The following is a 26,724-nucleotide window of genomic DNA, read 5'->3' on the forward strand; positions in this document are numbered from 1 at the left end:
TAGTTAGTGATTGATTTTTTGTATAATATAAAGTCATTAATTATTAAAATAAAATGTAAAAAACTCAGTTTATAGTGATTTAAAAATATGAAATATATTGGATCATACTTAAAAATTTATAAAAATTGATCAATATTTATTTTAAACCCAATAAATATGATCATGGAAAAAAAAATATGCGTATCAGTAAGTTTTTTTCAAATTGTGCGAAAAATAAAAAAATTCATGGTTCTGATTACCATAATCGTTACGCTACGGCCTTTACACCCCGCAACCGCAACCGCAACCGCAACCGCAACCACTTTTTAGAACTTTGGCAACTCTTCTAGGATAGTTCAGTCCCTGTTTTTTCCTTTCTAGGGTATAGTGCTGATGTATTAAGCACTTTTTTGGTCTTTTTTATTTAGTGGACTACTAGATTTGTTCGGTAGCATTTATTTGGACTAGCCGTTGAGTTTTTTCCGGCTTCTTCCAGTCATCCATTGGCAAGCTGCGATTCTTGAATATCTTCATACCAACTTGAGGGGGAGTGTTGAATATAGAAAGTAGAGTACATAGAATCTTTTTATTTTTTGTATTATATATATAATCTGTGATTGTGTCAATCATTAATTAGTATTGTTTTCTTATTTATATCGTTTCCTAAATTGTATCATGAATCTATTATATATACATGACCTCTACCTCATTCACAGGTAAGCCAAATAATTCTTTTCATTCTTTTTGGTATTCACATGTAGAATTAATTTGGCCTAATAGCAGTTAAAGATGGGAATGGCTTAATTGCTGATACTAAATATTAAAACCATTACCAAGTTCTTGTTCTTTGTATCCATTACCAAAGAGGAATGAGAAACAAAATAGAGCATTAGTGTTAGGTAATGTTTACAGTTTTTGTTTCTTGTTTACAAAAAATAAGGAATCACCTTTATGTTTACATATTTGACACACAAGCTTTCAAGATATAAAAAAACAAAAACAAGAAAACGTGTTTGATGAGTTACAAGGTGGTGGCCAACGGGGGATGGTGGCAAGACGGGGCAGAAGTGGGAAGGGAATAAAAACTTGTTTTCATAACTAGTAAAAATATATATATACTTTTAAAATTTTGTAAATTTTGAAAGTTTAAACAGCTGTCAAACGAGTATTTGTTGGTTTTCAAATTTTTGAAAAACAACAAAATCAGTGAAACATAAACATTACAGAACCCTCATTTTTTGGATTTCTGATTTTTAATGTGTAGAGAGAGAGGTTATTATGATAATATACTTTGTAAATCATAATTTGCAGAAACACCAATCACCTGAAAATTGAAATAGCAACATATCTTAAACACTTCATTTCTTCCTCTAAGAAGTGCTCCTCAGGTTTTAGCTACAAATGAGAAAGCTCAATAGTTGAGAACTCATCCCAAAAAATAAAAATAATAATAATAAAAAAGGAAGAGAAGATTATATGAAATTTTTGGCATAATTACTTATGAAAGAGAACTGGAAGAGAAGTAGAGAACTACAAACCTGGGTAGGCAGAAGTTAGTTGGGACTCTACCACTCCCTATTTTTATGGTTTCATTTTCATCCTTTAGCAAATTATGTAAATCATTGGGATGTGAGCTATCTTAGGGCGTTCTGTGCCACCTTTCCTTTGGCATCTTTGTGATAAGAATTCACAATGAATAATGTCCACTTGTTTTAACATTGAGAGACAATGCAGAGAGTTAGGAAGAGACTCCAATTTATGGCAATGACAGATATAAAGCTTTGTAAGTGATACGAGGTTCCCTATCCACCCTGGTAAAGTCACCAAACCATCACAGAATGAAATAGAGAGAACTTGTAATGTAGTCAGGTATTGAAGCCCATGAGGAAGACAAGTCAACTTTGGAAGCATTGAAATATACAAAGACTGAAGATTCACAAGACCTAGCAAGCCATCGTCCTCGTTTGACCAATCAAATGCTCCATATTGCAATACTTCTAGCTTCTGGAGGGTAGAAAGGTGTTGGAACCCTCAAGACAGAGAAGTTAGGTAGCTACAAGAATTGATCTGAAGAGACTGAAGAGAAACTAAGCACCTTAATCCTTCTTCTGGTAATTGTACTAGCTTATGACAGTCAATAATATGCAAATCCCTTAGTAAAGTGAGGTTTCTCAAGCCCAGTTCTAATGAAGATACTAGATCTTCATAGAACCAGATATGCAGGGTCTGAAGTGTGCAGAGGGAATAGGATGGACCTGAAGTGGTTGTTTCTGTTATTTGTCTGTCAAGTTCTGTTTGCACTGTCATAGACTGTAAGAGCTTCTCACTTACATGTCTCGTGGTCAATTATTCCAGAGATAAAAGTAATGGCATTGATACCAGGCTAGAGCAATGGTCGATTTCCAAGCTAGTTAGGCAAGGAAAAGACAATGAAGATGATTGTTGTGGAGCTGGTGCTATTTCCCCATGATCATTAGCCATAACTACTTTTCTCAACCATTCCTTCAGAAGAGGCAAACCATCAAGTAAAAGTTTTTTGAGAGTTGGAAAGAAAGACCCTCTTGTTGCAGCATTCATAAGTTTACTCCTTGAAGAAGATGGAGTATCAACAGCAGTGTCACTAGCAGTGTTAGCAACATAAGAAGACCCAATGTAGTTGTTGTCGATGTACTCAAGTGCACTTAGAGATTGGAGTTTGAAAAACTTCCGAAAGGGAGATCACCAAACCATGGAAGATGTTGGTATCTTCTACAATTTTGTATGGTGATGCGAACTAAGTTTGGAAGCCATGAAACCATTTTAATCATCATCCAACTTGGAAACGTGATGCCTCCATATCCTTCTACATTCAACTCTTTCAGATTTGGGTGTGGCTAGAGGTCTTCCAACACTCTACTATTCGCATCAACATAATCAACACCATCTTTATCTCCTGTCCATTCTAGTGTCAGTTTTTGAATAAACTTTTTTTCCTTTAAGTTTGCTCCCTTCAGTTCCTTCAATCTAGATGTTCCATTTCTCGCATTTTCAAGATGCTTAATTTGGAGACCCCCTCTAAGGCGGTTTAAGTTATTTAACTCACCAATTCCACCAATAGCTTTAGAGATGGAGCTATCCTTACCCACAATGAAAATTGGTAAGGTTTGAAGACATGTCAATTCTCCTAGTCCAAATGGCATGTAACTTAGGTCGTTACACCCCTCAATTTCAAGATGTCTAAGGCTCACCAACTTTCTTATATCAACTGGCAATCTTCTAAAATCAAGACAGTATGAGAGTTTAAGTGTCTGCAAGTTCTGTAGCTTGCAGATAGATTTGGGAAGTGCAGCCATATTGATATTCCATGAGAGATCTAGATATCTTAGATGCTTAAGTTTGCCAATAGATTTGGGAAGATTCTCAATTCCTAAACCTTGCAAATCCAATGTACGCAAGCATATAAAACTTGAAATTAGTGTATCATGAGCTTTTCTCTGTTCTGGACCACACAAAATTAATGTGCGAATCTTCCTTCCATTGATCATGAATGTTGAAACTTCTCGTGACAAACATGAAATGGAATCAAACGCCATGCAATATGTTCTTTCAGACATATTTTCTACATTAGTATTCACAATAAAGCAATCTATCCCTGCCACTAATCGTGCAAGATCATGGATAAGATCATGCATTTTGAAACTTTTATACCCATTTTCATCTTCACCTACATCTTGAAAGAAGAACCCGAACAACAATTCCTTGAAATATTCATCAGCAATATCCTCTACATCATGGTCTTTGCCTGATGAGTGAATGAACCCTTGAGCCATCCACAATTTAATGAATGTCTTATTCTCTATGTGGCAGCTTTTGGGCAAAAAGGGAGCAATAGGCAAAACATGGCTTTAAATGGGAAGGCAGGTAGTCATAACTAACCTTCAACATTGGTAAAATGTGGTTTTCATCTTGAGCTATTTCCCAAAGCTTTTCTTTCACAATCAACCACTCAATTTCTGTGGCTTTAAATGGGAAGGCAGGTAGTCATAACTAACCTTCAACATTGGTAAAATGTGGTTTTCATCTTGAGCTATTTCCCAAAGCTTTTCTTTCAAAATCAACCACTCAATTTCTGTGTCTTTTAGGTACAAGAGGCTTCCGATTGTCCTTATGGCTAGAGGCACTCCTCCATAGTTTTTCAAGATTTCCTTCCCAATTGTTACTAGGCTTGGGTTTTCCTCCAATTGTCTTCTTTCAAAGGCCAACTGCTTAAACAATGACCAAGAATTATCTTCTGGCAAACCTGTCAAGTGGTATGAAAAAGTGGCTCCCATAATCAATGCAACCTTTTCACTTCGCGTAGTCACTATAATTTTGCTTCTCTTTTCACCACCCATTAACAAGTCTTTCAACTCAATCCACTCCTCGCGATTTTCACTCCACACATCGTCTAAGACAAGTATGAATCTCTTCTCATCCAAACAGCTTTGAAGATTTTGTTGCAATTAATCCATCTCTAAGTTTGCATATTCACCGTTGGCGGATTTTATTATTTGCTTTATGATGAGTTTCAAATTGAAGACATTGGAAACACATATCCACACTCTTAACTCAAAACTTGTTAAAACCTTCTCATCATGTAACACCAATTGAGCAAGTGTCGTCTTACCTAGTCCCCCCATCCCAACAATGGAGACAATGGATATATCCTCCTGAGCTCCTCCATCCATCACCATTTCTAAGATCGCTTTCTTGTCATCATCTCTGCCGATAATCCTAGATGTTCAAACAAATAAGTGAGTCTGCTCTCTCCTTCTATACTCTGATGGCCTTCTGTCAACACAGTCTTTGAAATGGAACTTGTTCTTATCAGATGCAATCTCATCTAATTCATGTCTAAGTGCTTTGATTTTGTGACTCATCTTAAAACTAGAGGTTGTAAGTTTTCTGTATCTCTGTATATTCAATTGTATATTTGATTACAATCAGACCTTAGATTACATAGCCCTAACTCCTAAACCCAAAAGGACTCTAATACAATCACTTATCTAATAGGACTAGGACTCTAACATGTACAACCACAATCATGCCTAATTTGTAAGATTCACAATGTATTCTCACACCCTCACTCAAACTCAAGGTGTTTTAGCAGAAAACACTGAGAGTTTTCTAAGAAGAAACTGAAACCGAGCAGTAGTGTGGGACTTGGTGAATAAGTCCGCAAGTTGAAAAGCCGAAGAGATGAAAGGAAGCGAGATAGAGGCCGACTGCAGATGCTGGCGAACGAAGTGACAATCAATCTCAATGTGTTTCGTCTGCTCATGGAAGACAATGTTGTGGGCAATCTGAACAATACTGCGGTTGTCACAATAGAGAGAGGTCAGAGAAGACTGAGAGACACCCAAATCAGACAGGAGACAACGAAGCCAAACAACTTCAGCAGTGGTATGAGCCATAGCACGATACTCAGCTTCAGCAGTAGAACGAGCAACGACTGATTATTTCTTGCTTTTCCAAGAGATCAAGGAATCACCAAGAAACATATAGAAACTAGATGTAGAATTGCGATCAGTAACATCACTAGCCCAATCAGAGTCAACATAGGCCACCAAGTCCAAAGAGAAAGTAGAGGACAACAGTAAGCCCTAAAAGATGGTACCCCTGAGATAGCAAAGAATGCGAACCAAAGTAGCCCAATGGGTAGAGCGAGGAGCAAAAACGAACTGACAAACCACATGAATAGCATAAGCAAGATCAGGGCGAGTGACAGTCATATAAACTAAACAACCCACAAGCTCGCGATATAAAGTGGAATCATCTAGAGGGACACCATCAATAGAGTTAAGCTTCATATTAATCTCAATAGGTGTATCAGAAACCTTAGTATCAGTAAGGCCAGCACGATGAATGACTTTATTAGCATACTTAGTCTGAGATAGAAAATAGCCCTTTGGAGAAGAAGCAACCTCAATACCAAGAAAATATCGTAATGGACCCAGATCTTTCATTTCGAAGGTGCAGAAGAGATGCTGCTTGACCTCAGAGATAGTAGAAGAGTCAGAGCCAGTGATGATCATATCATCTACATAGAGTAAGAGAGCAACAAAACCAGCCGATGTATGTCTCAGAAATAAAGCAGAGTCAGAAGCAGAAGAATGAAACCCAAGCTCGGTAACAGCAGTCTGAAAGCGATCATACCAAGCACGAAGAGACTGCTTCAGACCATACAGAACACACCGAAGACAACAAACCTGGCCAGAGGAATGGTGAAGGCTAGGGGGAGGGCGCATGTAAATCTCTTCAGTGAGATGACCATTAAGAAAATCATTCTTAACATTCATCTGATAAAGAGGCCAAGACCGAATAGCAGCGACAGAGATCAAAGTATGGACAATAGTCATCTTGGCAACATGAGCAAATGTCTCCTCATAATCAATACCATACTCTTGAGAGAAACCATTGGCAACCAGACGAGCTTTGTAGCGCTCAAGAGACCCATTAGAATGAGTCTTGACTTTGTAGACCCATTTGCAACCAACCAAGTTCTTACCAGCAGGCAAAGGAACCAACTCCCAAGTACTAGTTTTCTGTAGAGCAGACAACTCATTCTCCATAACTTGAACCCAATGAGGATCTTAACATGCCTCCTTGTAAGGCTGGGGTTTTGAAAAAGAGTGAATAACAGACAAAAAAGTACGATAGGAAGTAGAAATACGCGTATTAGTCCAACCCAACCCGTTTGGAGGATGACGCGCTCGAGTAGGATATCGGTGTTTAGCAGGATCGGTGTCGTCAGAAGCAGGAGGAGGAGTAGCAGTAGGGGTAGAGACAATTGGTAGAGGAGGAGCCTTGCGATGAGAATAAACTAATAACGGAGGAGGAGAAGAAGCCGAAGGAGGAGAAGCAACTAGAGGTGAAGGAAGAGGAAAGGATGGAACAAGCTTAGGAGGAACAGTGGAGATGTATTCATCAGACGAGACCTCAGAAGGGTCAATGTGAACCAAGTCCTCTTTGGAAACTGGAGCAGTGAGAGGGGGAAGCTGAAAGTAAGACAGACGTTCGAGAAAGGCAACATGACGGGAGACATAAAGGCGACGAGAGACAGGATCGTAACAGCAGTAGCCTTTCTGAGTAAGACTGTAACCCAAAAAGACACACAAGACAGACAGGGCACTGAGTTTGGTTCTATCTTTACAAGGAAGGAGAACAAAACAAGCAGACCCAAAGATACGCAGGAGGGAATAATTGGGAGGTTGGGAATACAGAGCCTCATAAGGGGATCGACTGGAGAGTAACAGAGTCGGCATGCGATTAAGGAGGAAAGCAGCAGTAAGAACTGCCTCACCCCAGAATAGTGTCAGAACAGAGGTAGAGAGAAGAAGAGATCGAGCTGTCTCAAGTAGATAACGGTGTTTATGCTCAGCATGACTATTTTGGGCAGGTGTATCAGTACAAGAGGTTTGGTGAATGGTGCCCAATTTGGCCAAATACTCACAGAATTCAGTTTTAAAGTATTCCCCACCCAAGTCAGACCTGAGTATGTTAATTATGGCCCCAAACTGTGTAGTGATCATAGACTGAAAATGTACGATATATCTAGCAGAAGTCAGATTTATGAGCCATAAGATAAACCCAGGTATAGTGAGTACAATCATCAACAAAGGGCACATAATAAGCAGAACCCCCTTTAGTGAGAACATGAGAAGGTCCCCAGACATCAGTATGTACAAGAGAAAAAGGGGAAGCAGAAATAAAAGTACTATGATTAAAGGGTAAAGCTGTCATTTTAGCAAGTTTACACCCTCGACACTCATTAATTTGACTAGGAGAAACTTTACCTAACAACCCTGACTGAGCTAAAGACCGCAAGCGGTTAAGAGACAAATGACCTAAGTGAGAATGCCATAAATAAAACTGACTCGACTGGGAATCTAACTGAAAAGGTGAAAGTGCAACGGGGGAGGTGGACTGAGGAAGATACAGGCTTTCCACTACATAGAGATCTCCAACTCTACGGCCGGTCCCAATCTACTTCTTGGATACCCGATCCTGCACACAACAGACAGAAGAAGAAAAAATAATATCAAAACTAGAAACATCAAGCTGATTGATAGAAAGCAAGCTAACAGACAGTTGAGGAACATAAAGAACAGAGGGAATAGTAATAACAGACATAGCAGAGGGTAAAAAAGACCCAATAGATAGGACAGACATACCAGGCCCATTAGCAGTATTTATAGTAATATGAAAGGGATGGAGGATACAGTTTTGGAGTAAGGAGATGAGTCATATGATGAGAGGCACCAGAATCAAAAAGCCAGACAAAGGAAAGACTACCTGAAGAGGACCTAAGAAAACTTGAATGAGGAGAAGTGAGAGGAGAGGCAGATGAAGATGACTAAGAGGTGGACCAGAGATGTTAAAGCTGAGCAATTTGAGCACTCAAGGAAGCTAATTCAGGATCAGAAACCAGGGTAGAGGTAGTATAAGCAGCAAGAGGGCGAAAAGTATTCGGAGTAGGACCTCGGGACTGTGGCTGAGACGACTGAGAAGACTGAGCAGACTGACGGCCCTTCTTGGGATAGTTGTACTTCCAATGGCCCTTTTGATGGTGGAAAGCACACTCATTAGAGGCTAGTGGCCCCTTCTTGGGCTTTGCATTGGTCTGAGGCTGATAAGGTGGGGGGTTCGATAGCAGAGGAGATGGAGTAGGAGCCAACAAGACAGATGGAGACAGAGTCTGGCTGGCTGTCTTAAGATGGGTTTCCTCGGAGAGGAGCTCACGAACAATAGTATCCACAGAGGGGAGAAGAGATCGATGAAGAATGCCACCATGGATAGCCTCATACTGAGGAAAGAGAGCCGTTAAGAACTGCACTAAACGACCTTCCTCTCGAAACTCAACATAAGCGTCTAGTGCCTTGAGGCTAGATGGTTCCATGAGAGCCAACTGATCCCAAAGGCCTGTCATCTTAATGTAGAAATCTTGAATGGACAGATCCCACTGACGAGCTCCTTGAATAGCTGTTTCCAACTCATACGGTTTGGCAAAGTTCGACTGTTGATAAACACTTTGCAAGTAATCCCACACCTCTTTGGCAGTGCTATATTTAGAGAATATCATCCCGATACAGTCATCCACGAAGTTATGGAACCAGGTCAAAACTTGAGCATTATCACAATCCCAAGTGTCACACGAAAGCATATATTCTTCTTGTTTGGGATCCGATGGACAAGGAATAGAACAAGAAACATATCCCCATTTTTTTCGACCGAGAAGAAAATTTCTCATAACACTGGACCAATAAGCATAGTTGTCACTTGTAAGTTTGCATTTAATAGCTTGGATTTTATCTTCTGACATTGTAATAAAGCAAGGTTTTATAAAACAAATTAACCAGAGTGGTGAAACATAGACTAAATTAGCGACTGTAAGGAGAGGGGTCAAACAGAGAAATTAACTAGAGTGGTCCAAGAGACGTATCTGGACCAGCGACTGTAAGGAGGTGAACCAGATGAACCACGATCGCGATCAACCACGATCAACCAAAGAGGAAGATGATCCGAACACAATCTCGGACGACCATCATACCAAAGGAGGTGATCAACCAGGATCGCAATCAACCAGGATCGCGATGGCGAGACAACGAATCTAAAGAAGAGATGGAGAGACCTTGGACGAACCAGATGGGTTGACTCGAGAGAGAGATCAGAACCGCAATCAACCACGATTGACTTGAACAGAGATCGGACGAACTAGATGGACCGAACCCAATCTCGAATAGGATGGGTCATGCGTATTCACAAGGTTGAACCAGAGAGTTCAACGAAACAGAAAAGCTTTAACAATGGCTGCTAGGGTTTCGAAACCAAGCTCTGATACCATGTAAGTTTTCTATATCTCTGTATATTCAATTGTATATATGATTACAACCAAACCGTAGATTATATAGCCTTAACTCCTAAACCAAAAAAGACTCTAATACAATCACTCATCTAATAGGACTAGGACTCTAACATGTACAACCACAATCATGTCTAATTTGTAAGATTCACAATGTATTCTCACCTTGTTTTTAGGAGTAGTTAAGAAGTCACTTACCTCTTTGACCATGCTCTTGTCTTTCTTTCTTAGTTTCCTCCTCAAGGCTTTAGTAGCAAAATCATCTATCACATCTTCAACATCACAAAATGCATGTTTACCCTTTCGAATCCAGTCTTTAACTTCATTGTTTTTCTCTTGCTGCTCCTCTGCATCCAATAGCACATACTTGATTGTAGATAGTGTAGCTTGAAGCTTTTTGAGATCCTTCTTCACATTCCAAGCAGAAGCAATCTCTTGCAAAGGTCCAGCAGTGCGATAGAGAATTGTTTTTGCCATTCCTTCTCTCCTTGGTTGTTTCAATAATGCAGAGTTCCTCTTGCTTGTTAAAAGACCTACTTGTATGTGAGAAAACAAGAAAAACAAAAAAAAGGTTCTATGGCTAGTGAAGAGAGTGGACTGGAAAGGCCTATCCTCACAAAAGTTAAGACCTCTCTTTCATGTTTCATGTGCCTGTAAAGTAAGCAAATAGTATGTCTATTTTAATACAAATTTCTTTCTTTAATTGGAGGCAAATTTGATTTGTGGGGTTTAGCCCACTAGGATGTGTTTATCTGTTTTACTAACCTTTTTTTTACCCAATACCTGGTGAAGATGTGGACATATTTGTGGGTATTTTTTAACCTACCCTCATTTCAAATTTGTTAGGTTTTCGATATAACACACCCTGCCAGAAGAATGAAAAATTAATTTCATCTTCTATTTGAAAAAAACTTACGTATGAGTAGTTTAATATGGACCGTAGTCACGCTCATCTGAATAATAACTATTAACAAACATATTCAAATTCTGAGTGGGACATTCAATCATTTAAGCAACAATGTAAATGCCTCAACCGATTGGGGACTAGGATAGGTGCACTCAGGGGGGAGCCAGGTTTCAATCACTGGGGGCCAAAATGGTGACAGCGAGATAAGTCCCACCGGGCATACGAGTTTAGTTAGACCTATTTTATATGTATGGGTGCTTTGGGAAGATAGTTAAAATTTGCTTTTTAATTTTTTTTAACTTTTTTGTGAGGGAGGGAAGTGGGTTAAAAGCTGGAAAAGCTTTTAACCCACTTCCCAAAATAGGCCGTAATAAATTTTGAATCAAATAAAGGTAAATTAATAAAAAATTTAATTTAATAGGGTTGTATATATCGCTTAAATGTTCTATCAAAAAATTTTACTTTCATGTAACTTCTCATGTGGCATGATGGGTTCTATCATATGCCTCACATATACACAGACAGTTATTGTGTAAATACACGTAGAAAAAAAAAATAATAATAAATAAATATGGTGATAAATAACATATGGTTTGAAATTTAAAGAAGTAATAACAATGTAAATCATTTATGAACCATAAAAATTTATCTTGAATTTTATCCCAGAATTGTATATACGATGTAGATTTAAAGTTAGTGAGATGTGAGTCACACTTACAATGAATATAAATCATTAATTTTTTTTTTCTAAAATTTTTTTTGAGTATTTTTTTTTTTTTTGAGTTCGTAACATTGCTAAACTAATTAAAATGCAAGAAATGAATTGTATTAGAAAAAAGGTTTAAAGTTGCTCCAAAAATACATGAAGAACAGGTTGTTTAATAAACTTCTTTGAGAGTACAAAATACTTACGAAATACAAAATAAAAAGTAAGATAAAATGGAAGGTTGAGATCTTTTGGGCTCCATTTAGATACAAGGAATGGATGGCCAAAATAAATTTAGACGGGCCATTTACTGTAGTGCCCTGAAAATATATAGAAGATGCCTAGTATATACAACGTATTCTCAAAAGTTTGCAGGGGCCAGGACCCCCAACTCCCCCTCCCTCTACCCTTGGGTGCACTAAAAGAGGTACCCCACAGGAACAAAGTCTATCACTAAATAAATGTATGGTAACAAGGGCTTTTTCAATGATTTATTTATTTATTTTTGCACTTCCGCTCTATTTTGACTCTTTAAATTATCATGGAATAATTCAATTCTCCAAGTGGAAAACCTTATTTTATCAATCTTATTTTCCGTCATCAGTCCCTTCTTTTTGCTTATCCCCTCAAGTTCACAACAGTAACTCAGCTAAAAGTAATTTATCCTCATAAAGTGGGTTTAAAAGTTTGTCCGGTAACATGGCATTGGATTAATTCAAATTCATTAGCATTGTATTACCGAACAGACCTAACACAAATTTAAAAATCATTGTTTGGAAGAAAATGGCTCTATAAATGTATAACAACAAAACATTAGAGAAATCTATTATTTCAGGCAACATAATGTAGACGTCCCCGAACGCCCCAGAAGGACGAGTCTCGTTCTGTTCGTTTTGGGTTCACTACAGTTTGGACTCTCCAATTGTCACGGTTCTTAATCTGAACCAAAGAGTCCAAATCCGGCAAATCATTTTGAGAAACAGATTTTTGAAAAGAAGTGTCAAACATGGATTGCTTTGCCAGATACAGAGTCGCCACCTAAATATTTTATTTTGGGAAATTTAGGAAACCCTGACTCGGTGCCAAAGGCCACGTGTCTGTCATTACCAAAGTTACCTCGGCTCGGGAGCTTGGGTACGATTGGGGAAGGTCAACTACGAGCACCCCCTCTCGCCCGATCCGAAGATCGGCCTCTATTAACCGTGATATCCGTTTTTGAAAACGTTATGTGTTCTTATTTCGGTTATTAGCCTAGGATTACTATGTTATGCACACAACAAGCAAGTATATACTCGTAAGTAGGCTAAAATGCAGGTTTTGCCACCCTTAAGTGGGCTTTAGAAAAGATGGTTTTGCCATTATCTAGTGGGCTTAAAACTCACAGTTTTAATGCATTATTCCAATTTAGGTATTTCAACCTCCACCCACAGGCACTCAAGCAATTTATATCACATAAGCAGCTAGCCTCATGATAATCATGCTATTATGGCAACACTCACACGCATGCGGTATGCTAAAGCATAAATGCTTACCTAGTACTCCGAGCCAAAACAAAAGCTAATTAGTAATCAATGGATGATCCTAGCTCATGTTAAGATGGCTAATGCAACACATACAAGATGCAACTACAATAGGCTCGGCTATTCTAAGATGGCATGTGATGATGCTACAACTAACATGTATTCAACTTTGGAATTGAAATACAAATGCAGTTAGTATGATGCGTCGAGCTCGGTGCATGTAAGACAAATGTATGGATGCACGCATGCTATCATACTGCATGCTAATTGAAACATGCCCTAGGCTAACCATCGAAAGCTAGTAAATAAAAGGGAAGAAAGACGTGGGGTTGGGAGACATAGATACACTCACGCACACTTATTACACAATTGCCCTCACTCAGAGGGACCGAAAAAATAATACAAGTTAATTAACCTACAAGCTAATTAAATATTACAAATCAATTAATTAATTAACAAATTGACTAATCTAATGAAAGCAGTAAACAGCCTCGGGAAGAGGCCCAATGCAATGCGCACTCGGCTCCGCTCGGAAAGTCACTGCCATGCACAAGTTGCCTCTACTTTGACTGTTCTACTTCTCTGAAAATTGCACAACTCCTAAGGTTGCTTCTCTGAGTGTTGTAGAACACCACCGGCTGAGAGGGATCATCACCAGCCATTTTGAAGTGGTCATTGACCGTCTATTGAGCTCTCGGCCAAATATATTTGGTCGGTCGGCAGTATATATGGCCGGCCGGCCAAAACTTCCTACAGAAACCTGTTTGACAGCAGCAGAGGGCAGGCAAGGCATGGTAATGCGTTTCAAGCAATGTATGCACCAACCACACTCCTTATCATATTTATGACTCAAAGGAGGATGGGCCTCGATTCTTAGGCCACCAATCACGCATTTCCATGCATGATGGCCCAAGAGACCAAGTATGCATTTTGATTTCAAATACAATGCACACACACAAACAAAGGCCCAATCCCTATCACTAGATCAAGGGACAAGGTATGCAAACTAGTATGCTATATGGTATGGAGGGGAGCATGCAAACATGCAATGTACACTAGGTACACAACCTAAGCAAACAAGGCAAACAAGCATGTTACAACTATGCAAGCTAATGAAGCATGCGAGATGTGATATAATCATGCAAGTGAGCAAGACATGTAAACGTGCTAGCAACTTGACTAAGGGAATGCATGCCAAATGCAAGTGATTTCAAGCATGCAACACATGCAACCAAGACATGCAAACGTGGATTAATGCAACAACATTTGAATAGCATGCAAAAGATGGACTTAAACTGAATTAGGCAACTCTCAACTAGGCCCAAAACAATGGCTAACATGCTCAAGAATGAAAGGACGAATGACACGCAAGCATGCATGCACACAAGGACCAACACCTAGGCATATAGGAACAACTCTCAAGCACACTAAAGAGGATGCAAACATGGGCTAATGGCATGCATCATAAGCTTTGAAAATCATGTTAAGAATGGTGCTAAACCAAGTAAACAAGGTAAGCATGGCATGAGACAATGGTCCAAGATTCAAGGCAAGCCCAAGGGGGATTGAACTACACTTAATGCAACCACACATGGCATGAATTAAGTGACCAAAACCAGAGTTTTAGCATGCTAAAACAAAGCCAAAAGACCACTTAGATGGCATCTAAATGACTTACACATGGAAGCATACACAAAGACCAAACATGGAGCATAGGACACAACCTCTTGAAGCATCAAAGGGGCCATGAAATGCAAGCATACAAGCATGCTAAGAGGACTGAAATGATGCTATAAGTGGTGCCAAACCACTGAAATAAATCAAACACTGCATGCTCAACACTTCACATACATAAAGCCTACAAGTTAACAATGCAAAGGAGCTATGCAATACATGTTATGGTTGATCAAAACAACCAAAAACAGACCTTAAACATGGCAAAACAAGTACGAAAGCTTCACAAAGCTAAGCCAAAAGCATGCTTGAACAAGGGTTAAAACCTAGATGCATGTTAAGGCTACAATATGGCATTACAAGGCATGTATGCTAAGCAAGCATGGTGTACCAAGACCAACTAAAAATAGAGGCATATTATGTCATAATAAGCATGAAAATCAGATAAGGCATGGCCAACATGAACCTAAACAATATGCTCTCTAAAGAGGCAAAAATGGCCCTTTTCAAGGACAACAAGGAGAGGGGGTGGCCCTCTCCTTCCTAAGACCTCAAGGCACCATCCTCACCTCTGAAATCCCCCAAGATTTCAGTGGTGAGGAGGCCCAAGCACAATGGTCCCGGAGCTCAACCGAAATGGCAAAAAACAAGGGCCAAACAAGCCTTAAGAGGGGTCAAACAACCCCAAAGCTTAAAACACCCTTAACAAACTATTTAGAGCACTAAAAATTAGAACTTTTCTATGTTATACACAAAGATCAAAAACAGATGCAAGGTAGGCAAAAATGCAATGCAAAAATGGGGAATAAAGGGACAAGTTTCTTACCCTTGTAGACCCTCTTCACCAATGGTGAACTAGCTGGTTCTTCAAGCTCAAACTAGCTCCACAACTCCAAAAACAACCCTCAAGGGCCTCAGCTCCAAGAGAAGGTGTGATGGTGGGTGTTTGTGTGCAAAACTAAGACAAAACACACACAAAACACAAGAGAGAGAGAGAGATATAGAGATGGAGAATATATGAACCCTAACCCTAAAACTCAAAACCCTCTGAAAATGTTGTCTAAATTGTCTAACCTTTGAACAAGAGAGAAGAGGCTCTCTTTTAAAGACAATTGGTCTTGTAAAGCTTCCAAAGGAAGCTAACAAGAGGGCAATCCCTCCATACACGTGTATGGAGGGGGTGACAGTGTATGCCAGCTGCACAAAAATATCTGCAAAAGCAGATGCACAGTAGACGACCGGTCAAAAATGCAATTGACCAAAAAAAGATAGCCGGCTGGCCATCTATAGTGCCAGCCGGCCAAGAATTTGGCCGGTGGCAACAAAACACAGCCGGTGGCCTCAAGCCATGGCCGGTGGAGTGTGTGGATGGCCCACAAGCCATTCCTTGCCCCTCCAAGACAAAGCACAAGTGTTTGGTGCAAAACCAGACACAAAACAGTCGAGTCGAGAGATCTTGAGGCAAGGCGCGTAGCCGAGACCTCCGGGAACTCAAGACGAACACAAACATGGATGATCACCGAGTGTTCAAGCGGTGACGTCCAAGTCTTGAGGGCGGTCAAGAATGGAGTGTCTACACATAACACCAGAGGAATGTAAATTGTTTACCATTGTGTGATAGAACAAGCACTTCGTTGTGGGCTTCACTCACTGTCTTCCCTGTGTCTTTCTCTTTCCCCTTGTTGCTTTCTTTATTCTCTTATTTTCCCTCAAAAAACTATTGGTGTAAAGAGATGAAAGGGTTTTGAAGAATTTTACTTTAGGATTAGTTTTGGTAATATAATAGGTGTAATGAGAATCACATTTTTTTTTTAGTGCTGTAAGTAGAATCACTCTTTTTTTTTTTTAATGAATAATGTTGAAACTTTCTTAGTTATAAAGTTCTGTAAGGTTTGATTTTCAAAATCTAGTTTTTAGAATCTATTTTTAGAATTTTTTTCTAAAAACTAAAAATTAAATTAGTGAAAAAAAAATTAAAAGCATATAATTTTTTGGATTTTAGCCTTTTTTGGCTAAAATTCACAAAAAAAGATAAAATATACTAAAATAGCTAATAAGACAAAATGTTACATCAAATCCATAATCATTTCATTTTTTCTTTCACAAATATCACATCCAACTACAAAAAAATCCAACTATCTTTCCAAACACAAAAATTTTAACCTACTAAAATAGCTAAAAACTAAAATAACCTACTAAAATAGCAACTTCCCAAACACCCACATAATTTTATCTTTTGGGAGGTAGAAATAATTTTTTAAAATAATTTTTTTTTTATATTTATTTTCGTTAAATTAGTTTTTATTTTTTCAAAAGCCAGACATGGCGATAATTTTGATATCATTATTAAACTAATCTATTAAATCAAAATATCCAAAACTAAAAATATTTCATATATTAAACATATCAATTATACATTAAAAGCCTAATAACCATCCATTACATGATAATCATCCAAAAATATATGTTAACAACAAATACAATCATCTATTACATGATAACCATCCAAAAATATCAACAAAAATAACCACCCATTACATGATCATCATCCACACCCATACTAAAAATTAATTTAGTAAAAAATAAAAATGTAAAAGATTTATCATTTTTATATAATTTTATCTTTGGTGGTTAGAAATAATTTTTTAAATTCAAAAATACTTTTTTTTTTTTTTATTTTTGTCAAACTAGTTTCTATTTTATCAAAGTGACGACTTTGCCTTTGAAATGAAGCAACGGTGTCTTTAACTGTCCTTATTTGGAATGAGATTTAAAATTTAAGGTCAAATGTATCACAATTGAAAGGTTAAATACTAAAGTGACACAAGTTTCAAACTACAAAAACCGTTAGTGTAATTCACCTCTTAATTAATGTATTATTTTGTTCTATTATTATTTGTAGCGAAGTGTTATTATTTAAATTATTTAATTTTACTTCTTCAGTATGTCTAATACTCATATAATTTTATTGACAAGGCCAAGAAGCCATACTCTGATACTAATTTAAATACAGAGTGAAATGAAACACTTTTAAAAAAATATATATAAATTCAATTTTTTTTGGAATAAAAGCTTAATTAGGTGGGTCTTTTACTAATTTATAATATTTATGCACATATATTTTATTTTTGTAATCTTTTCAAAGATTAACTATGTTTGAATTAAATATTTTAGAAACTTAATAGATTCAATTGATAGTTTAGGGACTAAATAAATTTTGATTTATATACTTTAAGGATTTAGTAGACTCAATTGATAGTTTAGAGAAGTAGACAATTCAAAGATAGTTTAAGAGTAAAAGTGTAACAAACCCTTAAATTAATGATAAACTTTATAAATAAAAAGTAAATTTATAAATGTTCTCATAAATTTGTAAATAGTTTTTAGAGATACCTCTGATATGTAAATTCCCCTAAAATTAAAGTAGTTATTTGTAGATCCCAAAAAAATGGCTGAAGAATTGAGCCTAAAGCAAAAGGTATTAAATACTTGGGTAAGGCTTCTTTCAGGTCCTCATGTGGATTGGGGAGGACTGTTTGGGCTCATGAGACCTATTATAGACCCTGTTTCAATGATTTAAACTATTCATTTTATTGGACCCTACGTGTATATTATCCATAAAAAAAAAAGCCGATTAGATATTCGAAACCCCTTCATTTTATTAAATTTATAGCCAAAAAAATAAAGAGAAAATTAATGAAACATTTCTCTCAAACTTTGGATAGTAGAAGAGATCAAATATATATTTTTTTATTAGCTAAAGTCTCTCGATAACATGCGACAGTTTTAAGCTAGCATACACCAAACTACACTACAATGCAGAAAGGATGTAAGAGAATTATACAATTCTCGATACGTCTCACTCGGAAGATACAATACCTGTCCGGTTCGTCTGGTTGCACCAGCCTCAAATGAACCGTACATACAATATCGTGCCTGCAAAGAAAGCAACTTAACAGGTACGATATCGTTAGCAACATGCATAACACGCAAAATGAATGCAAAATGATATGCAATATATACAAAACTATGTATAAACAATGCAAATGAAAATGCAATGCAATTGAATCATGATCAAATCCTGAGCGGTTCAAAACCACACAAATGTCAAATAGATTGATGGAGGTAACAAGTCCGTCTACCATAGAAAAGGTCACACAAAACTATGAGTGATGTAGACGGACACAAGAACAAGTAATCGGGTGGAATGACACAAGTGGGGAATGATCCGCTAACGAAAGAACATGATCCTAGTGCAGGATGCAAAAATTACACTACAATGTAATATGTATGATGGATATGGCGCGCGGGGCAAACCAAATCTTGCCTAGGAAAGGCATGGACACAAACAAACCACATCTAACATAGAACGGTCATACAGAACTATGAGTGTATAGACGTGAAAAGTATGGGCACATACCAGTCCAAGCTCAACAAGGAAAGGCGCAAACCCTAGATGGAGGTGATGCAATGAATGCATGCAAGCTACAATGCAATATATACAATATGCAGTGGATGGATATAGTGGATTAAGGTCTACGGCCAAACCGTATCTTGCCTAGGAAAGGCATGGACACAAACGAACCACGTCTAACATAGAACGGTCATACAGAACTATGAGTGTATAGACGTGAAAAGTATGGGCACATACCAGACCAAGCTCAACAAGGAAAGGTGCAAACCCTAGATGAAGGTGATGCAATGAATGCATGCAAGCTACAATGCAATACCTACGATATGCAATGGAATGGATATAGTGGATTAAGGCCTACGGCCAAACCGTATCTTGCCTAGGAAAGGCATGGACACAAACAAACCGCGTCTAACATAGAACGGTCATACAGAACTATGAGTGTATAGACGTGAAAAGTATGGGCACATATCAGACCAAGCTCAACAACGAAAGGTGCAAACCCTAGATGGAAGTGATGCAATGAATGCATGCAAGCTACAATGCAACATCTACAATATGCAATGGAATGGATATAAATGCGATATTTATAGTGATGCATGACATATGCACTATTGGTAATGAAATGCATGACATATGCAATGTATACAAGGGATGCATGACATATGCACTATCTACAATGAATGCATGACATATGCATGTTGTTGTTTTTTTTTGTTTTTCTTTTGAAAATGCATGATAATACATGATTGTGTGTGTTTTTTTTTTTTGTAATGCAAATGATGCATGTTGACGCATGCTGATGCAAATGCGTGACAATGCACGTCTTTTGATATGCATGACAATGCATATGATCTTGAATGTACGACCACGCACGTCGCTTGAAATGCTTATGAATTTGAATGCGCGACGATGCGCATCGCTTGAAATGCATGATAATACATGTGAACTTGCCAAAAGTCGTTCGGGCATGACAAACACCGAAGGACTTGCACCTTCAGAGGATTTAAGGTCTCCTAGACCGAGCGTATTTAAGGTTTCGCCAAACCATGACGAATGCATGATAATGCATGCATAATGATGTATAACTCAACATGTGTTTGCAAAACAACGTATATGGGGCAACTTTCGAATCTTAAAAGAGACAAAAGGATACAAAAAGGATACACCTTGCACATATTCGAGTGCCATGCACAGAGGACACGGTCCGAGGTCAAAACGGAGGCCGGTTGAGCTTCGGAAAGGCACTGTCTTGCACTATCTTGAGAAATAAATGGCCCAAACTATACATCTGACCCAAAAAAGGTTTTTGGAGGCTCACCGGCCATCAGGGGAGGTCACCGGCCATCCACCGGCTATCAAAACATATCACCGGCCAAATATTTGACCGACCGGCCAACAATTTGGCCGACCGGCCAAATGTTGCTGAGTCGGGACAGTTCGGTCTTTTTGCCTCGGGTCTTTTAAAATAGGGCTTCAAACCTTATTTTTCTCATTTCCTCTTAGTCGAAATTTCTCCCTCTCTCTCTAGAGTATTTCCCAAGCCTCCATTCTCCATTTTCCTCGATTTTTGCGCTCGTTTCGTCGTTTGATTCGCAAATATCTTTGCGTTTCAAACATTTTGAACCGAACATTTCTTCGTTCTAGTGTCTCCTTTGCTATTTCCACCTCTTGGGGTTTGTTTTCCCCGAGTTTCTCTCGATTTTCGTGCCTCTTCCATTTCCCGGCTTTTTCGGCCATTTTTCGCCCTCTCGGGGTTGACTTTTTGTTGACCCTTCTCATTCTAGGCCGATTTTCTCTCTTTCGGCCATTTTCACACCACTTTTGACGTGGAGGATGATATTCCACGGGGCGGGACTCCCCCAGAGCATGAGATGGATCCAGAGGCCGAGCTCCTTCCCTTGAGCGTCCGCCCGTTCGACCCGGCGACCTACCGGCTGGCGATTCACGTGCTTCCTCCCGACGGACTTCGCCAGTTCCGGGATTTTGCGAGAGGTGTGCCACCAGAGCTTCTTTTGCGTGAGCCCGAGACGCACTTTTCATACGGCGCTTCCGAGGTATATTCTCCCCCGTTTCATTTTCCGCAATGTAGAACACTTAACTGCCATAGTTGATTCTGCTCTTTAATTGCTTAGCCCGGATAAACCGATACACAATATGTTGTAGTTGACTGTGAATACACTTGCACTCGATATCCGTTTGAATCTGAACACGTGCACACACACTACATTTGCCCTAAACCACTCAAACACACTGGTACATCACATGTTGTAGTTCACTGCGAGCATACCGGCACTCGGTACCTATTTGAATCTGAACACGTGCACACACGCTATATCTGTACTGAACCACTCAAACACACTGGCATATCACATGTTGTAGTTTACTGCGAGCATACCGGCACTTGGTACCTATTTGAATCTGAACACGTGCACATACGCTACATTGCCACCAATTTTGAATACTCTTCAAAACTGTACATTTTATATTCTTCGCAACTATTTGCTTTTGAACAGGGAGATTCCTATACTGTCCGCGGGTATGGGAATGTTGTCGCCAGGGATTAGTACATGGAGTTACCGGACGCAGTCCGTCGCGTTGTTGACCAGGCCGGATTTGGCACATTCTGCAGGGGACTCTCGCGCCTTACTGCGAGCAGGCCTCTCCTTGCTGCTTTAGTGGAGAGGTGGTGGGACACCACCAACTCTTTCCACTTTTCTGCTACGGGAGACGTGACGATGACTCCCTATGATTTCTCGATGCTCACCAGCATCAGGGTAGGGGGTGATCCGATCCCCTTCGACACCAACATGGACGAGTGGGAGGCTGCTCAGATCTACCTGCTCGGTGAGGTGCCGCCTCTCACACGTCCCGGCTTCGTTCGATATTCATGGTTCGAGGTCCAGTTTAGAGTCCAGCCAGCCTTAGTCGAGGAGGCTCCGATGACTCAGGATGCGGTGGAGCAATACGCGCGCGGCTTTCTCATGTTCCTGCTGGGGACGACTATTTTCGCCGATCGGGCGAACATTGTGCCCCTTTGCCTGCTTAGCGCTCTCATGGACGTCACCCGGATCTTGCGCTATGACTGGGGTGGCGCTGCCTTGGCCACTCGGTACGGGTACATGAGCTCAGCCTCCCGTTGTAGCGGACAGTTGCTCGGGGGCTACTAGCGAGCTTGGGAGGTATGTTTTCTCCTCTGCTTTTCATTTCTGCTTTACATTTTCTATACTCTGTACACTGTACAGACTGTGGTCTGCTTCACACTGATTGTATACTGCATACACAGCACACATATACTCTGCTTTACGCTGACTGTACACTGCACACACTGTACACTCTGCTCAATACACTGCACAATACACAGTCCTGCAATTTCTGCTTTATTCTGTATTCTACTTTATCTGATAATCTTATTGGTATTTGCTCTGCAGTTGTGGGTCTACGCCTACTTTTCGAGACTCGCCCCAGTGCCAGACGTGGAGACCCCTCTCGTCATTCCGTTCTCGCGCCGCTTTGACGTGAGATGCGTGCGGAGGCCCCAGGAGACGTTCATCTTTTTCCGCCGCTACTTTGACACTATTACTCCCGCAGAGGTATGTTCAACTTTTAGATTTTTATTTAAGCTTCGCTTTACACTGTATTTTCAATATCAGTAGATAACAAACTGCATGTCATTTACAGATCACTTGGCAGCCTTGGGCTCCATTGCCTGCGACGATTCGAGATCGATTTGCTGGTGCAAAGGAGACTGCACGTTTTAGGATTTTGCTGGAGGGCCCGGTCTGTCGGGCTTGGTACCTGGGTGAGCATTTCCTACGCCAGACCCTGGGCTTGCCAAAGCAGATAGTTTCGGGTCTGCCTCCTACCCACATGAGGGATACCGAGAGATGCACTACCGAGGAGATGGCCGATTATACGATCGGCTAGGACGCGGAGGGCTTTAGGGGCGAAGGCGACTACTCAGAGTATGTTCGGACGTACATTATGCGGCCTCTGAGCGGTGGCCGTCGAGCTAAGAGGGAGAGGCCTGCGGCGTCGGTAGTTGGAGCGGGAACAGGGGCAGGGACGTCGAGGGCAGCTCGTATCCGTGGCAGGAGTGGAGCTCGGAGGGGTCGGGGGGTTAGCTGGCCAGCGCTACCCACTTCACTGACATACAGAGGGCAGGGTGGGGCGACCTACCAGATCCCCTTTACTCCTCCTCTGGCTGACCACGAGTTGGTCGGTTTCCATGACTTACCTCCGGTATGTACTACTTCATTTTATGCATCTTGTATCGGCATTTCATTTCAGTTTATTTGATATTCCGCAGAATACTGATGCATCTGATACTTTTCCAGGCTTCTTCCGAGTATACCCGGCAGTCCTTGGAGCTGAATGCCTCCATGATGGGGATGTTGCAGCGGACTTTCGACCTCTTGGCCCTCTACAGTATTCCGGTATGTTCTTCTGATCACGGTCTCAAACCATACACATAAGCTGCCTCACATAATCTGGTGCACAACACAACACTTGATAAGCTATTCACGGCATTCATACACTGTACTCATACACTGCATTCTGCATTGATAAACTACTCATGGCATTCGCACACTATACTCATACACTGCATTCTGCACTGATAAACGGCTCACGGCATTCGCACACTATACTCATACACTGCATTCTGCACTGATAAACTGCTCACGGCATTCACACACTGTACTCATACACTGCATTCTACACTGATAAACTGCTCACGGCATTCATACACTGTACTCATGCACTGCATTCTGCATTGATAAACTGCTCACGACATTCGCACACTCTACTCATACACTGCATTCTGCACTGATAAACTGCTCACGGCATTCGCACACTATACTCATGCACTGCATTCTGCACTGATAAACTGCTCACGGCATTCGCACACTGTACTCATACACTGTATTCTGTATTGATAAACTGCTCACGGCATTCGCACACTGCACTCATACACTGCATTCTGCACTGATAAACTGTTCACGGTATACTGATGCGTTTGCCTCTTATACTTTTCAGCCTCCTTTCCAGATTCCCACCGTGGGAGGTGTTCCAGCCAGGCCTTTTGTTCCTGTCGGAGGAGATGGAGAGGGCAGAGTATTCCCCCGCACCAAGGCGGGGTGCACTCACGTCAGGAGTAGCTCGTGGGCTCCAGTCCCTGATGACGATGACGAGGAGTCGGAGGCGGAGGCGAAGGCAGAGTCGTCGGAGGAGGAGACCGACGACGGCTCGAACTCGAGCTCAGATGACAGCGTTGATGATGCTCCTGGACCTTCGTCCAGGAAGAGGACTAGGATGGACTCCCAGGCCTGAGATCCTTTGTCATTGATCCAGATTTTTTCTATTTTTCTTTTTCTTTTTCTTTTGTACCTTTTGCTGGTAGCTAGAGTACCTTGTATTGTCGCAGGCAGATTTTTATTTCCAAAACCATGTACTTGAAAAAGATGATGAAATGGAACAAACTTTTTGTCTGAAAAAGTGTTGTATTTGTACATTTCATATATTGCATCGCATTGCATCATGTTGCACCTCAATGCAAATGAAATTGATCTGTTGTCTGAAAATTGAACACTTGCATTGTAATAATCAGATAATGAACCAGCCAACAACCAAACAACCCATACCAACCACTGCTCATTCCGAACACTCGGCTCATACTCTACTGGGGATTAATCTGCATACAGCTCATAGCACAGCGCTTGGTTCATTTTGCACACAGCGGATCCTGAACAAACAGCCCAAATCTAACAAGACGGACCATGAAGGTTGAATCTACTGAAGTTGAAGCACACTCAGATGCGATCTGAAACCCAGAAGCTTCAAAGAGGCCTAGGTTTTCCTGTTCACACTTATCGGGGGTGGACCCTGCAGTTGTATGAAAGAACCAAATCATGTTTTTGCACAAATGTGGAGAACGACACAGCATTCTGAGCACAAAACGATTAATTTTTGAAATTGAAGAAGGGTTTTTTTCTTTTAAAAAAAAAAAAAATCGGGGTAGTGAGCCTACAATTGGGCATAGTGAGAACGACTCAACAGCGGAGACAAAAAAAAGGTGAACAACCTAAACATAACGAGACACACTCAGAAAAGACTCAAAACAAAGGTTGAAGTAAACAAAACAAAAGACACGACATACAGACGTGTTAACGGAGACGGGGGACCTCAGATCACGAGGAGCCAGTTTCTCTGGGTATTGTTTCCCACCCTTTCTTATTTGTGGTTCTCACATCATTCGGCCCTCAGGCTCAGTTTTTCTCTCAAGACCCTTCGGCTCACTTTTTCTCTCAACTTACACCTCTCTATTCTTTATTCTCTCATTTTTTATCCCTCCCCGGGGTGTTTAATGGATGAATAGGAAGTTGTGGGTTCATGCCCAACATGGTTAGCTCACGGCTGTTTCTTCCGGTGGCGCTTGGTCGATGCCCCAGGTAAGGGAACGGAGTACCTTGATCCCTTCAGATTCGTGCTTCGCACTTGGTTCGATACCTCGTTGCTCGGAGGTTGAGAGAGCTTTCAGCCCTTTAATGACAGCTTCAGCTGTGCCCTTTCTTGGCCAGTATGTTGGCGATGGGGGAAAGACAGAACACCTGACTCAACTGTACCCCTAGTTCATCATTTTGACCATTTTTTGTTTTGGTTCTCTACTGAAACAATTTTGACCAAGACGAGAGTCAGATTAACATACTTGTTCAATTTTTGATTTGAAAACCATGCAAGTCAGGCTATGAGCACTGAAAATTTTCCTTTTTTGGGTCCCCAAAAATGGTCCAGTTTTGAAAAATAAAACAATTTTTGAGAAAACTAGTCATCCTCAGTAAAAATTCTCAAAAACTATTATTTTTTTTTGGCAAACGACCGCCGCCCAACTAGCGCGGAGCTTACTTTCGAGATATGCAACCTCAGTTCGGAGGCAATGAAAAATTGCCCCTTGTTTGAAGGACGCTGCACGGCAATGGAAAGTTGCCCCTGGTTTGAACGGCGACTCATGGCAACGGAAAGTTGCCCTTTGTCTGGAAGATACCGCAGCATATTGTAAACAGTCCTCACTAGTGATGATCCCGACCGAACTTTCTCGGATACAGAGAAGACGAAGATGGTCAAAACCAATATATGGACATAGTCACTTTGAAGGTGTTGGAGGTTGGACTTCGGGATGAAGTTGCCTACGTATCCGGTTGTCACAACCGAACTATCGGATTCGGGGAGGGCAAGAATAATCAAAACCATTACATTGACTGAGGTGCTATGAATGCGTTGGGGGCTGGACTTCAGGATGAAGTTGCCTACGTATCCCAAACATGGGAATCAAGCCTTACGCAGTTCCGGTTAAGGTACACTCGGGTATTTTAACCTTCACCTTTTTAAGCTCTAATTTTTGCCAAGGCGCCCGATGCGGGTTTTCGACCTTGCGAGCTTTTCTTTCCTTTTTCTTTCTTCCCTTTCTTTTTTCTCTCTTTTGTATATTATTATTTTTTCTTTTTTGTATTTTTCTCTCTTTTGTATATTTTTTCTCTTTTTTTTTCTCTCTTTTGTATATTTTTTCTTCTTCTTCTTTTTTTATATATATTTTCTTTTGCTCTAACTTTTGCCTGGGTCGCCCTTCCGGGTTTTTGGCCTAGCGAGCCG

The 26,724-nt window shown here is 40.3% G+C and overlaps 1 pseudogene; it reads right to left on the reverse strand.

Moving 5' to 3' along the window:
* Positions 1–915: 915 nt before the first annotated feature.
* Positions 916–10,336, reverse strand: LOC145819183 (uncharacterized; annotated as a pseudogene).
* Between the last annotated feature and the right edge of the window lie 16,388 nt (positions 10,337–26,724).

The sequence above is a fragment of the Camellia sinensis genome, chromosome 2 (assembly GCF_055761805.1).
Source record: "Camellia sinensis isolate YWXY chromosome 2, ASM5576180v1, whole genome shotgun sequence".
Lineage (NCBI taxonomy): Eukaryota > Viridiplantae > Streptophyta > Magnoliopsida > Ericales > Theaceae > Camellia > Camellia sinensis.